Genomic DNA, 13,675 nt, shown 5'->3' on the forward strand with positions numbered 1-13,675 from the left:
AGGTGCGTTCCAAAAATCGTCAGGAGCAGTGGAGAAAGAGCAGGACTGGAGCTGAGAAACTTTGCATCCAGGCCCAGACTCGCTGTTATTGGGGGAAGCTTTTAAGCAATCAGAAACTAAGATTTGTTGTCTGCACAATAAAAATAAATCTTGATTTGCCAGATTTTGGGCAGCATTACATAGAATATAGAATATGAAAATATCCTGTAAATTGTGCAGTAAGGGATACATAGCTGTTTGCAATTCCTAATTATGTCATTCACCTTGCAATTTTTAATGATTCCAAGTGAATCTTAAGAAATGAAAATAGCCCTGGCCAGTGTAGCTTGGTTGGTTTGGAGCGTCATCCTGGAGACCAAAGGGTCACAGGTTCAATTCCTGGTCAGGGCACATACCCAGGTTGTGGATTCAGTCCCCAGTCAGGACGTGTAACAGAAGGCAACCCATTGATGTTCCTCCCTCTTCCCCTTCCTCTCTAACTAAAAGCAATGAAAACAGTGTCCTCAGGATCTAAAAAAAATGAAAACAGACGGTAGAAAGTAAGTTCCCTCCTGTTTGCCACCTGCCACACAGCAGGCCTCGGGTCAAAGTCCCCCATGTGGAAGCAGTGGGGGTCAGGAGAACCTTACAAGTCGGGGATCATCCCGCAAAGAGAACTGAAGATATCAAGGGCGTGTGTTCCAGGGAACCCCGTACTTGTCCTACTTCCCTCAGAGCGGGAAGGACAGTGGCTGTGTTGGTGGGAAGGTCAGCCGCAGGGCACCAGGCCGGCTGGTGAGCGGTGGTGAGCCGTCTGCAGCGTCGTCAGGGAGTCCTGGGTCAGGGAGAAGGCAGGCCCCTGTAGGAAGCTGACTTTGGTTGCAGCCTCCCTGATTAGAAGTGGGGAGCATTTGCTAAGTGGTCCTTTGTCTGGGCAACCCAGAGCGCACGCTCCCATGGTCACTGCTTTCAAGTCTTTCTGTCCCTCCCAGAGAGGAGAGCCGAGTCAGGACAAGGAAAATCTAGGGCAGAAATCCCGGTGCCCCCACACAGGTGAAGCCACCTTGTTGTGACATAAACTTAAAAATCCTGGGGAATCTCCTGCTTTTAGATGCTGTGTCCAGTGGAGAAAGGTACCTCGTCCAGTAACCTTGCCGTAATCGCAGTGCATCATGGGAGTCCCAAGGCCCGAGACCAAAGTGGGTGCAAAGTTCCCCCACACCACTTCCCGTGTACGTGGCCTCAGGCAGAGCCTTGGACTTCTCTGAGTTTTCGTATCAGCAAGACACGACACAGGTGGATAGCACTTCTCAGTTGGTGTTGAGATTGGGAAAAGCGCCGTCAGAAATGAGTGTTCAGGATTACAGGAGGGTATGTTATTTTTACTTTTTAGTGTTGAATGGAACAAAGGCTAAAATCATTAAAATTTTCTTAAATGACAGATGGGTGTATTGGGGCTTGGGAAAATTTAAATTACTGTTTAAAAATTATATTATTTCCAAAAAATGAGGCGCAGAGAGAAGGCTAAGACCTAGGTTTGTGGACTTGCAGCCCCGCGGTTTCTACAATATCACGGTCAAGGAAGAGCATTCATATTGGCTTTATCTTTTTATCGATTCATGAATTTAATATTTAACTAGCTAAATGTAAGTTTTAAAATTTAAAGCTTAAACAATAGACCACATGTTCTGTGCTTAACACCAAAAGTTAGATTAAGCATTTATTCTTATTTGCTAGAGTGAAACACAGAGCCGTGGAGCTCGGATAAATGGTTTGGTAGCTCAGAGCGCTGCCGGGTCTCACGGCGAAGCAGCGGTGGCCGGTGAGAACGATGACCATCTCGACAGCTGACGATCGACAGACACTGTGAGAAGTTGTGCACAGTTACTTCTGAGATTGGATTTAATTTAACATTTATGATTTGCTATTCACAGATACAGTAAACATTTCCACCCGCAGTGCTAAGATCCTCATTAGCCCAGCCTTGGGCTCTGTCCGCTAAGTGCCCACTGCTGGGTAATTCCTGGGCTCTTGCCGCCCGACCCAGTGAGCGGTAGCGCACATCTGAAATCAACAATTCCAGAATGGAATTAGCAGAGAGAGCGTGCCTTCCCCCGCTTGAGCGCCCTCCTGTCCTTGCCAGATTCCTGATGGTTGTGTCCTGGCCCAGATGAGCTCACACGTGGAGGAAGACTAGTGAGGCAAAAACCCGTCAGCCTGTTCTTTGTGTCCCAATTAGTAAGCAGTTCCCAGCTCGAGATGAGAAGGGCCAGACAAGCACTCTGCTCCTGTGCCCTGTTCCTCCGACCCCAAATGGGATTGGCTTCTCTGTAGGGCTTTTCTTCTGGGGCCAGAATGATGCGTGGTCCAGGTGGTCCATGGTCCATGGTCCAGGTTTGCCGGCCACCAATCCCCCGCAGTGTTTACAGCCAGAAACTTGGTCCTTATTGGGTCAGCCTGTTCTCCAACAACTAGCCACTAAATATTTTGAAAAGTGATCATCATATATTTTTTCATTGCTTGAAACCATTTCCTCTAACCTTCTTAACATTTTTCCATGTGTCAGGTTCACTTTTACTCAAAGTGAAGTACTTGTCTGAGTGGTCTCATTCCTCCTGTTGTTCAAATAACGGTGGTGAGCACTTTCTGAGTGTTAGTTACACTCATAGATGCCAGGCTTGAATTGCATTCCAACTGCTGATGAGGACAGTAAGCCCAGAGAGGTAAGTTACCTGCCCCGGGTCACACAGGTAACACGTGGTAGAGCCCAGATGCGAACCTGGGGCAGGCAAACTCCACACTATGCTTGGAGATTACACAGCAAACATCAACTCTGTAAAGTTTTTAACCTATGCACTACATACAGTGTAATTTCACTTTTCCAACTTTTTATTGTGACAAAATACACATAAAATGTCCTCTCCTGGCATTGCTAAGTTCACGGCTCAGGAGCACTGGGTGCATTCATGCTGCAGTACACCGTCTCCACCATCCACCTCCCGCACAACCGAACTCTGCCCCCATTGGTCAGTGACTCCCCATTGCTCCCTCCCCCAGCCCCCACCATTCTTTTCGTCTCTGTGAATTCGACTGGTTAGTTCCTCATAAGGGTGGAAGCACACAGTGTCTGTCTTTCTGTGACTGGCCCACACCACTCAGCAGAAGGCCCTCGGGTTCCTCTGTGCTGGAGTGTGTGCCGGAGTCTGCTTCCTTTCCGGGACTGAGAGATGCCCCACTGACGTGCAGACCGCATGCGCTTCGCTTGTTCATCCGTCACGAGACACTCGGGTGCCCTCCACATCTCAGCGACTGTGAGTGATGCTGCTGTGAGCATGAGTATCCAGTTTCGTTTTTAACGTGTGCTCTTACTCCACTCTGGTGCTGCTGACTCTTTAAAATCTCTTGTTTTGCTTTTACATCAGAAGTAGGTGTGTCGTAAACAGGTTCAAATTATGTTCCTAGTGTGACCTGATTTTGAATCCTAGCTCTGCAGCTTGCCAGCTCAGAGACCTTGGACGGGTTACAAAAGGCTTCGCATGAAACAAACAGCAGTGACACCCACGCTCTGTGGCAGGTAGGAAGTGTAAACGACAGGATACTCGGAAGTGGGAACGCGCATCTGTGTTTCACTGATGACGCCTGTTGTGACTGTGCTGCCCGTGCCCCACCTCACACTGCATGCAGCCGCACACACCCACAGCGACCTCATGGTGTCCCCGACGCACGCAGCCTCAGAGCGGGTTGAGAATGACTTCTCCGTCCTTCCCCTCCAACCTGCCCGTCTGGAGTCACCTCTGCTGCTGAGGCCCCTTCCTATGAGACTCTTGTCTGTTGGTTACGCCGTCTCAGTCTTGACTACTGCTGATGCGCCTGCAGAGGGAAAGAGCTCCCCAGTCACACCCCACACTGCGGAAACCCCACCGTGTCTTTCAGGGAGACCCGGCTGAAGGCTTGGGCTTACAGGAGTATGGCTCTGAGAGAACCTTCCATCTGCCGCCCGAAGCAGCCACTCTCGGAGACCACAGGCACCCCTGAACGTTTGGCTCCACATGGGAACCTCCCCAGAGGCTGTCCTTCCTCCCTGTCCTAAGCCCCGCCCCTGTTCCCAAGGCGGAACGTTTGTCTCTCGGGCTGACTGGTAGTGCAGATACTGATTTCCTCTTTAGGAGAAAGTTCTCAGCTTAAGACAGAGGCAGAGCTGTGCTAACCGCCATGGCCAAGAACAGGCCATCCTGGTAGCCTGTTCTGGGTACTTGGGTTTGGGGGTATGTTTTCCCAAGTCTGGATTCAGTCTTAGTCACACTCCCTGAGTGACAGCAGTGTGACCCAGTGTGTGCAGGGGCAGCATCAGCCCAGTAATATTTTGTAACCTTTCGTCTCGGGGGGAGAGAAGTCAAGGAAGCCACCTATTTAAATTTGTAAATTTCTATCCCAACTTTAGTGCAGAAATTCTTTGACCAAACCCTTTGCTAGATAGCATTTATTCTCTTATCTGAAAACAATCACGTATAAGTATCAAGATTTTATTTTCCTTCTTTTCAGCAGTCAAAACCAAGCAAACCCATATGGAAACGTCAAGTAATAGAGTGTGAGATATGTCACTGTTACTAGCCAGTGAGAGGAAGGAGCTGGATGTGCAAACACTCGCACAGCAGGGTGGCCAAGGGGAAGGGCGGATTGGAGCGTAGTGTGTCCAGTGCAAGTCTGTTTTCTTAAAAAATGCATATAGGTTCATAGTTTTTATACATACACAGAAATTCTCTGGCAACCACACAGAATAAGTGACTGATGGTAGTTATTAGCACAGTGGACTAAGAATGAGGGGTTTATGGGAGACTGTCTTTATCCCATTGTGTGTCTTGTTTATCCTCTCGGTTTTCTGCTGTGATTATGTATAACCTGTTCAGTTAAAACATTTTAAGTAGATTAGAAAACCAAAATAACAGACCAGGCTCCCACAGGTATCCTGTTACCTGTCACAACAGGAGGTTGTGCTGTTCCCTTGAGAACACGCAGATGAGCAGAAAGGCGCCGTCCCCGTTCTGGATTCTGCCGGCCCCAGGGCCGGGGCGCATCCCTAGGAAACCTGGATGGAGCCTGCCCCACGGTGAGACGGAGAGCTCCTGCCACGGGCTGTGTAGCCACGTGCGAAGCAGTGGCTTTTCCTCATTGATCTGAATGCTCCGAAACTCATGTTCATGGTTCTAATGCCTCTGGGGTCTTGCTTAGGATATGGATCCCCTCATCCCCCAGTGTATCTCGGGGTGAACATACCAGTGTTCTTGTTCACCATGCTTGGTGTAGAAGCGTGAGGTCGTGAGCGGTACTGACATCAGTTGGGCGGCATTCTCTTCTGGTCGCTAAACTGACCAAAACAATTCACCCCAGGACATGAAGCAGGAACAGCAGCGAGGCTCCCGTAGGCAGGTGCTGGGTCCATAACTCAGGATACAAAGCAGCCCACGCCTTAAAGGACCCATGGGCAGTGGCGAGAGGGTGATGTCTTTCCTAGTTTCGGGAGACGCATAAAAATGATGCATTATAATCTGTCTCAGGGGTATGTTGGTGCCAACTTGCTTGGCACAGCAGAGAATCCTCCTGGCAGCCCATGGATTGTGTCGTGACAGGAAGGTAATTGGGCACCAGAGATGGTGTCAGCAGAGTGTCAATACAGTTTGACCAGTGCCCCTAACTAATATTGATGACAGGAAAGAGAGGGGGATTAATCAGGTGTGAGCCAGCCAAACGTTCGGTGTGCGCTACAGGTTCCTGAAATAGACACGACCCACCAGCAGAATGCTAAGTGCTTCTGAACAGGAGAGATTATTTAGTGATACTGAGCAAAACAGAACTGAGATCCAAGGGAGCTTTTTGAGAAAGCACAGTTCTTTTCCATCCACATTCCTCTCCCCGACATGTGATGGAAAGAGGGGAATCTATTATATTTTCAGGGATAAAATTTCATCCTCCTTAGTGATAAAAAGGATCAAGTTAAGAAGCAAAGTGCTGATGAGGCAGTTTTGAAGCGCATTGTACTTGTGGGTCGTGGAGGGTGCCACATTGGAGACAGTGCATTTGTTCGCTCGCTCTTTGTCCCACCGAGGGGTCTAATCATTGCACCTGAAGCTCATCGGCACACCTTCCCTACCACACCACCCACCTTTCCTGTCACAGACACCTGACCCTGTCTGTCATATGACTTGTCTCTGTCCTAAATGTAAGGTCTGGGCAGTATTGCAACAGCTTTCCTAAGTAACTTCCAACCTTGAAGCTTTCCTGATCCTACAAATACCGTATTTTTCAGACTATAAGACGCACCCCACCAAATTTGGGAGGAGGTAGGGGTGCATCTGGTAGTCCAAATGTAGCAGTGGAGTGAGGTCACAGGTTATTAAATATTTTACCACATTTTTTGCTTCAAACATTTTTTGGCCTATTTCCCTCCTCTAAAACCTAGGTTCGTCTTATGGTCCAGTGTGTCTCATAGTCCTAAAAATAGTATATTACCGTGTTAGCAGTGTTTGGCCTCAAGTAAATTAGAATCATCTAAAAAGTGTTCAGAATTACTGGTCATCAGGCCCTGCCTCAGAGCAATGAAATCAGAATCTCTGGGGAGCAGGCTGGCCACTGTATTTTGCAAACACTTGAGGTTTCAAGTATGTAACCAAGGTTGAGAGTCACCAATTTCAGGTAAGGTTGAGCTGCCCTCAGAAAAACCTAAATAAGAGCAGTTTAGAGAAGAAGAAAGTTTGTTTCCCTTTGTGTAAAAGACTCTCATGTTCCTTCCAGTCGTCTGCTCTAGCATTTTTCAGGTTTGACCACATCCTCGGGATCCAGGAAGGTTTCTAAAGCTCCAGCCATCACATTCTCATTCCAGGTGGAAGACAGAGAGGGGAAAAGAAAGCATGACTTCTGTCTCTGAAAACAGCTTTATGTAGAACTTCCATTTACACACCATTTGCTGGAACTTGGTTGCATGACCACATCTGCCAGCAAAGATGTCTGACTACGGAGCCTTTCCCGGGGTGTGCATGTGACAAATGTGCCTCGCTAATCAGGGCTCTGTCACCACAGAAGGGGAGATGAGTATTAGGAGGCAACTCACAGTGCTGTCCCCGCTGTAAATTCTTCACGAGGGCACCACTTGTCAGTATCCTGTTGGCACACCTTCAGAAGCTCCTTACTACGTTCATGATTCAGTGCAAACTCCTTCGGTTACCCCTACAAGAGTTCCAGATCTCTCCTCACCTTACCTGCTCAGCTCCACTGCACTCAACATCACGGCCATTGGAGCTTTCTCATCGCCGGTCCAGCTGAACATGAAATAGCTCACCACACGCCTGATGATCAAATGTCATTCCCACTGAAAATCTTCTTCTCCAGGAAACCCCTCCTCCTCGGCCCACACTCCCAGTGTGTAGGAAAGGCCCATTAAGAGCTTGCTTCCCTGGACTCCCAAGCAGATTAGCTTATTGTAAAGTTACTTTGTGTCTTCCTTGCAATTATTTACTTACCTATTGGTCTTCTCTCTCAAATCAGAAGCATCATGAGGCCAAACACGGGGCCTCATTTGTGTTTGTAAATCCCCTGTGTTTAGTAACTGTTTGCAAGCTGAATTAAACTGGTAGCTATTTAGAGATTTAAGTTTTTTTAGGGTTTGTGAACTTTTTTTGGTCATGAATCATAAGCATACACAGGTACACACCTACATTTGAGCCTTTGTGGATATTTTTTTTTCTACGTGTAGCAAATGTTGGAAAGTTATTTTGTACTTTAACCAAGACAGGGTTGAAACTGCTAATAATTTATATCTGTGGTAATATGTAAATGTGTACTCACATACACATTTACACATACACACATATACTAAACATGTATGCATACTTAATGTCTGTACAGGAAAAAATCTAGCCATTGTTAGTAGAACGAGAACGGTTTGCACAACACCAATGTAACCTGGCAGCCACGGAGGGTGGACTGGAATGCGCAGGCATGAACAATGACGACTTCACTGTACTAGTCAGTGGGGCGGTAGATGCCAAAGGTGAACGTGTGTACTGTGTGGCCGTCACATTCAAAATGACTGAGCAAGTAGAGCAACCAATCTGCATCCAATTTTGTGTTAACTTGCATATTCTCCTCAGAAATATTCAGATGATTCAGAGGACTTTTGGGGACAGTGCAATGAGTGCAGTGCAAATAAAAGTGTGGCACAAATGTTTCAAAGAAGGTTAAGAATCTGTGGACAGTGATCCACTTTCTGGAGGGCCTGGAACAAACAGAATACCTGGGAATGCTGAACGTGTGCAGGCTGCAGTCAACAAAGATCAGTGACTGGCAGTGCAAAAACTAGAAGCCGATCTGGGGATCCCAAAAGCTACTGTGTCCGAGATTTTGACACAGGATCCTGGCGTACAACGTGTCGTGTCAAATTTGTTCGGCGGCTTCTGCTACCAGAGCAGAAGCAACATCGGGCTACAGTTGCTAGTGACTTGATTCAAACCACTACCAATGAATCCGATTTCTTCAAGCGGGTCATGACTTGAAGGGGACTGAGATGTCCTCGTCCTATGTACAGCCTTTCTTGTCTCTTGTATCTTCTTCAATAAATGTCTCTATTTTTCATATTCCATGGCTGGATACCTTCTGGACAGACCTCATGTGTGTGTGAAACATACTATATGTGATGTGTAATAATTTCATTAATTTTTAGAAGCATGTTAATTGTGTTAGTCTAATTTACTGCCTGAAATTATCGTGAAATACGTTACTCTATGCAGGATGATAAATGATTGAGATGGAAATGCAGGATGTTTAGAAAATTCAAGGAGGTGAGCGTGGATAATAATACTTTCCCACGTATCTCTGGAAGCACCGATAAAGGTGCACCTTTACTGTAGGTTGGTACAGCAGGCAAGATAGTGTCCCCCGAGATGTCCAGAACCTGTGACTGTGTCACCTTCCATGGCAGAAGGGACTTTGCAGACACGATTATCCTGGATTATCAGGGTGGGCCCATTTTAATCATGTGAATCTTTCAAAATGGAGAACTCTTCCAGCTGTGGTCAGAAGGAAATCTGAGGAAGGTAGCAGGAGCAGAGAGATGCTGTTTCTGAAGATGAAAGGGTGGGTTCATGAGCTGAGGAGTGTAGCCCCCCAACTCCACAGCCTGGAGAAGGCAAGGAGGTGGGTTCCCCAACAGGAGCTGTGGAAGGAAATTCATCCCGAGAACATGCTCTTGGCCCAGCCGACCCGTGTTGGAATTGCAATCCACAGACATGTAAGATAATAGCTCGGCGTTGTTTTAAGTCACTTAGTGTGTGGTACTTCACCATGGCAGCAGTAGGAATTGGTTGCCTGTTCTTCCCTGTGATTGGCTCTTCTTCAAAGGGATAATTATGCTGCTGCTGATAGGAACTTGGGAAACTCAGAAACGCTCATTTGCATCCACTCATTTGACCCCCGTCTGAGTCCCTGCCATATGTTGGGCCTGTGCCAGACCTTTGCCAGGGGTCCTCAGACACACAGGTTGGTGGGTAGCCTCAATTTGTATGCCTCCCACGGAAAGTGAGATTTAGAAAGACATATTCTTGGTTCCTTCAGCATTACAGTTTCACAGACCTGTTCCTGCTCCCATCCTTTTAAAAAATGTTCATTGATAAGCAGAAAACTGATTAGGAAACGAGGGCTTTCCCCATCGTCTTTTTCATAAGAACTAATGAATTAAAGAGGGATGTTAGGGGCATTAGGGGATGTGCAACTGTAATAGCCAAGCCTGCCTTCAGGCCATTCTCAGTCTGGCCTCAGTCTGCTGTTTTCAGCCTGTTGACTGCCTCCTGGTTCAGACAGCCTGAACTCCATCGGAGCTGGCCTGTCATAGCAAGGTCAGTGCCTGGGAGGTAATGAGCACAGTCATAGTTCCAGTGTTATTTGTGGGGGTTAGTTTGGTCAGCTTACTGCAGTGCATGGAAACTAGCCTGTTTCCTAAGGCCTTTGATGCAAGAGTCCGTTACAGAATAGATTTTTCTAGACTCATTGGTTTTATTCATTTAACCAATTATTGAGTGGGTCTCCATTATCTATTCTGTTGGTTCTAATGACAAAAAATTATTCCATCTCTGCTGTGTATTAGCTGTAGGCTTTGGAAGTCACTTAACTTCTTTTAGTTTCTTCATCTATAAAATGAGATTAGTAATATCTACCCATAGAATTTTGTGAACATTCGTGTTTTATGCAATGTTTGTATTATTTTCTTAGGCGTCTGTGTTTCAGAAACTTGCAAACCTAATACGGGGGGACAGTGGGTCAGATAAACAGGGAATGAGGTGGCTTTGTTCAACAGAGGTGGGTTGCGTGCGTGTTAGGCACAGAGGGCATAACTCAAGAGCAGGAGAGGAATTCACTGACCTGGACAGAGACTGACCCTAAGACGTAGGGGTGGGGCTTCACAGTGCGCATCTTGCAAGTCAGACAGAACTTGTAAACACTTCTAGAAAAAGAAAGCGCGTCGAGGAAGTTGTTAGGGATGACCCTGTGGGGTCCCAATTAGCCGTATACACGTCACCCCGTCGTACAACACCCATAGTACGTGTTTCAAGTAGAGAAGGCGTTACAGTCATCACATTCAATTCTTGTTACATTTTAAGTGTGCGTGTCAATGAAAACTACAAACATTGGAAGGAAATGAAGACAGGAGGGAAACAAATTAAGGAATGAGGGGAAGGAGAGAAGGACAGCGACAGGAAGCAGCCAGTCTCTCTTGTTAAGGGCGGCTTCTCGTTTCTGCACACGTGTGTGGGCTTTGACTGTGCCCGACCTGCTTGTCCTTCACAGTCCGTGTCGGGAGAAGTCTGCCCCGGCCGGTGGGGCTCGGTGGTTGGGCATCGCTCTGCAAACCGAAAGGTCACACCCCGGCTGGATTCCCGGTCCAGGCCCGTGCCTGGGTTACGGGTTCGGTCCCCAGTCAGGGTGCGTATGAGAGGCAGCCGATCCATGTTTCTCTCTCACATCGGTGTTCTCCACCTCTCTTTCTTCCTCTCTTCCCCACTCTCTAAAAATAAATAAGCAAAATCTTATAAAAATAAAAATTTAAAAATCTTTTCAAATACATTGGGAGAAATCCGTCATTGATGCTAACTAACATGGCAGCCTTCTGAAGAGTCAGGCTGGAGCGCTGGGCAGGCCGCTGCCCGTGCCCACCTTGCCCTCGTTTTGAAGGACTCAGACCCCCCTCAGTCTTCCGCGAAGGTACTGGTAGGTTTTCAGGGGCGGCTCCTTGGGGTAGGCGCTCTAGGAAGAATGGGACCAAGTGCAGGTGGCAGCTTGGACCTTTTTCTAGTGGTGGGTTATTCTCTGCATCAGAGGCATCCATCATTGCTTTCCCCCAGGATGCTTGGTCCGGGCTACAAAGCCGAGAAGACACTCACCCCCCCCACCCCGCCCCCGCCCAGTGCTGCCCGTGACTGCCCATCCATTTTAATTCCAGGAGCAGTTTCGACCACACTCAGCAGTGTCAGCTTTCTCAAGCCCGCATTCAGAAACAGAGAAGCAGGTTCAAGGCCAAGGGCCAAGGGCCAAGAGATGATTATGAGTTGTTAGTAAAGAAAGGATATAAAAATCAGCTCGTTATAATTTATTTCATGGTTAATGTGCAGCATCAGTATAATGTGGCTACCAAAATATACAACAAAATAAAATACTCGAAAAGTCACCTTTATCAAGTGTTCAGATAAGAGCACTCTACAATAATCATCAGTTAGACCCCACCTGAGGCATATCCGGTACGGAGGAACCTGAACATGGGGAATTAGGGTAGGGAATTTGATGAGTGTTGTATATGAAGAACAATGGAAGAAAAGAGGAAGGAAGGAGGGAGGGAGGGAGGGAAGGAAGAAAAAACAAACTATCCAGTGAGAGAATCCCCTCCCTGCCGTTATGGGCTGAACTACGTCCCTTAAAAAGATGTCCTAACTGCAGTGTTAGGAGATCCCGGGAACGGGGTCTTATTTGGAAATAGGGTCTTGGGAGATGTGATCAATTTAAGATGAAGGCGGGCCCTAACCCAATACAAGTGTCCTTGCAAGAAGAGGAGAAGAGACACCGAGACAGACACACACAGAGAAGAGAATGAAGACGTCCCCACGAGGGGAGCACCGTGTAAGGACGGAGGCAGGGATCGGAGTGATGTAGCCACAAGCCCAGAACACCCAGAATTGCCACCGACACCAGGATGGGAGGGAAGGGCTTGGAACACTTCTCCCCCGGGCCCTGCGAAGAGAGTGTGACCCTGGAGGCAACTGGATTTTAGCCTTCTGGCCTCTGGACCTGTGAGAAAACGAGTTTATGATGTCAGAGCAGCCACGGTTCCCCAGGCAACACATTTCCGAGCTAGACCGTACTACACACTGGACTGTTCTGAGCCTTTGCTGAAGCTTCCCAAACGCCGAGTTCCGCCCTGAGCACTGCGTGGGCAATCTACACGTCATCCTCACTGAGCACCGCATCAGTGAGGATCCTCACTGCATCTCTCCATGTCATCCCCACAGCAACCCTAGTAGACGCTAGTAAATAAGGAAACCAAGGCCTGGATAGGTTGATTAACTTGCCTGAGACCACACAATTACTAAGCAGTGAATGGGAGGAACAGAGGCAAGCTAATGATGCCTTTAACCGTAATGCTGTCCTTCCTCTGGAGAGAAAGGGGACTTGGGCAGTGGGACAGAGAGCTAAAAATAAAGAGGGAAGATGTCTCAGAGAGGGCATCACGGTGCTGAAAGCTCTTTGACGAAGATGAAGGAGGTGAGCGTGCCTTAGCCTGTCCTCCCAGGAGCCTGGTGCAGAGCTCGGGAACTGTCATACACAGGAGCCCCTGAGGGAGACCCCGGCAGAGGCATCAGCCAACGCCTGTGGATCAGAAGGACACAGAACACGTGTGGAAAGGGGACTGATAAGGAGGATGCAAAAAAGGTTCCGAGAAAGAACAGAGAAAGTAGATAAAAATGAACAACCATATAGTGCCAAAGTCTTGTTATCAGAATAAGATACGTAACATTGAATTTGTTACATATTCAATGCACCAAAGTTTCGGGGAGTATAAAACGCATGGGATGCCTCTGGTTTCCCCAGTAATGCTTCAGCTGCTGCCCCGTTTCCTTTTGTCAGCCCCTGGGTGTGGGTCGTACCGTACACATGTGACTTCTCACCTGCCCCATGTCACTCTCTCTGGCACTGTGCTCTGCTGCTTGTCCTGTCACCTGAGAGTTCCTGCACAAAGCAGACTTTGTACCATGACCCTTCCTGCCCGTTTCTTGACTGCAGGTGCCATCATGCATTGGTGACCTCTTAGAAGTAAAAGATATCCCAAGTTAGTTGTGAAGATACTTCATGTATCTTTACCAATTAGCTCATTTTATTTTCATAGACTTTACTTTTTGGAGCCATTTTAGGTTCACCGCAAAGCTGAGTGGGAAGCACAGAGCATTCCTAGAAACCATCCTTGAAACCCACACAGGTACAGCCTCCCCGGCCACCATCGGCTGGAAGTGGTTTGCTATCATGGTGAGAGCCTGCAGGGACGCGTGCATGTCACCCGAAGCTGAGGGGAGGTGTACCCTTGGTGTTGTGCATTGTGTGGATTTGCGTGTGCACAGGGACTTGTGCCCACAGTTATTGTGTGGCACTGACTAGTCTCACTGCC

General features: G+C 47.8%; 1 protein-coding gene and 1 long non-coding RNA gene across 2 annotated transcripts in view; both read left to right on the forward strand.

The window, feature by feature from the left end:
• Positions 1-13,675, forward strand: part of CNTNAP2 (contactin associated protein 2) — a 1,160,842-nt gene that overhangs the window by 827,054 nt on the left and 320,113 nt on the right. The window lies entirely within an intron of this gene.
• Positions 305-11,378, forward strand: LOC118979487 (uncharacterized). Its single transcript, XR_005064923.1, has 3 exons — positions 305-402; positions 10,305-10,312; positions 11,367-11,378. It is a non-coding gene; the product is annotated as an uncharacterized LOC118979487 (long non-coding RNA).

The sequence above is a fragment of the Sturnira hondurensis genome, unplaced genomic scaffold (genome assembly GCF_014824575.4).
Source record: "Sturnira hondurensis isolate 20B ecotype Veracruz unplaced genomic scaffold, ASM1482457v3 Scaffold0022464, whole genome shotgun sequence".
Classification (NCBI taxonomy): Eukaryota; Metazoa; Chordata; class Mammalia; order Chiroptera; family Phyllostomidae; genus Sturnira; species Sturnira hondurensis.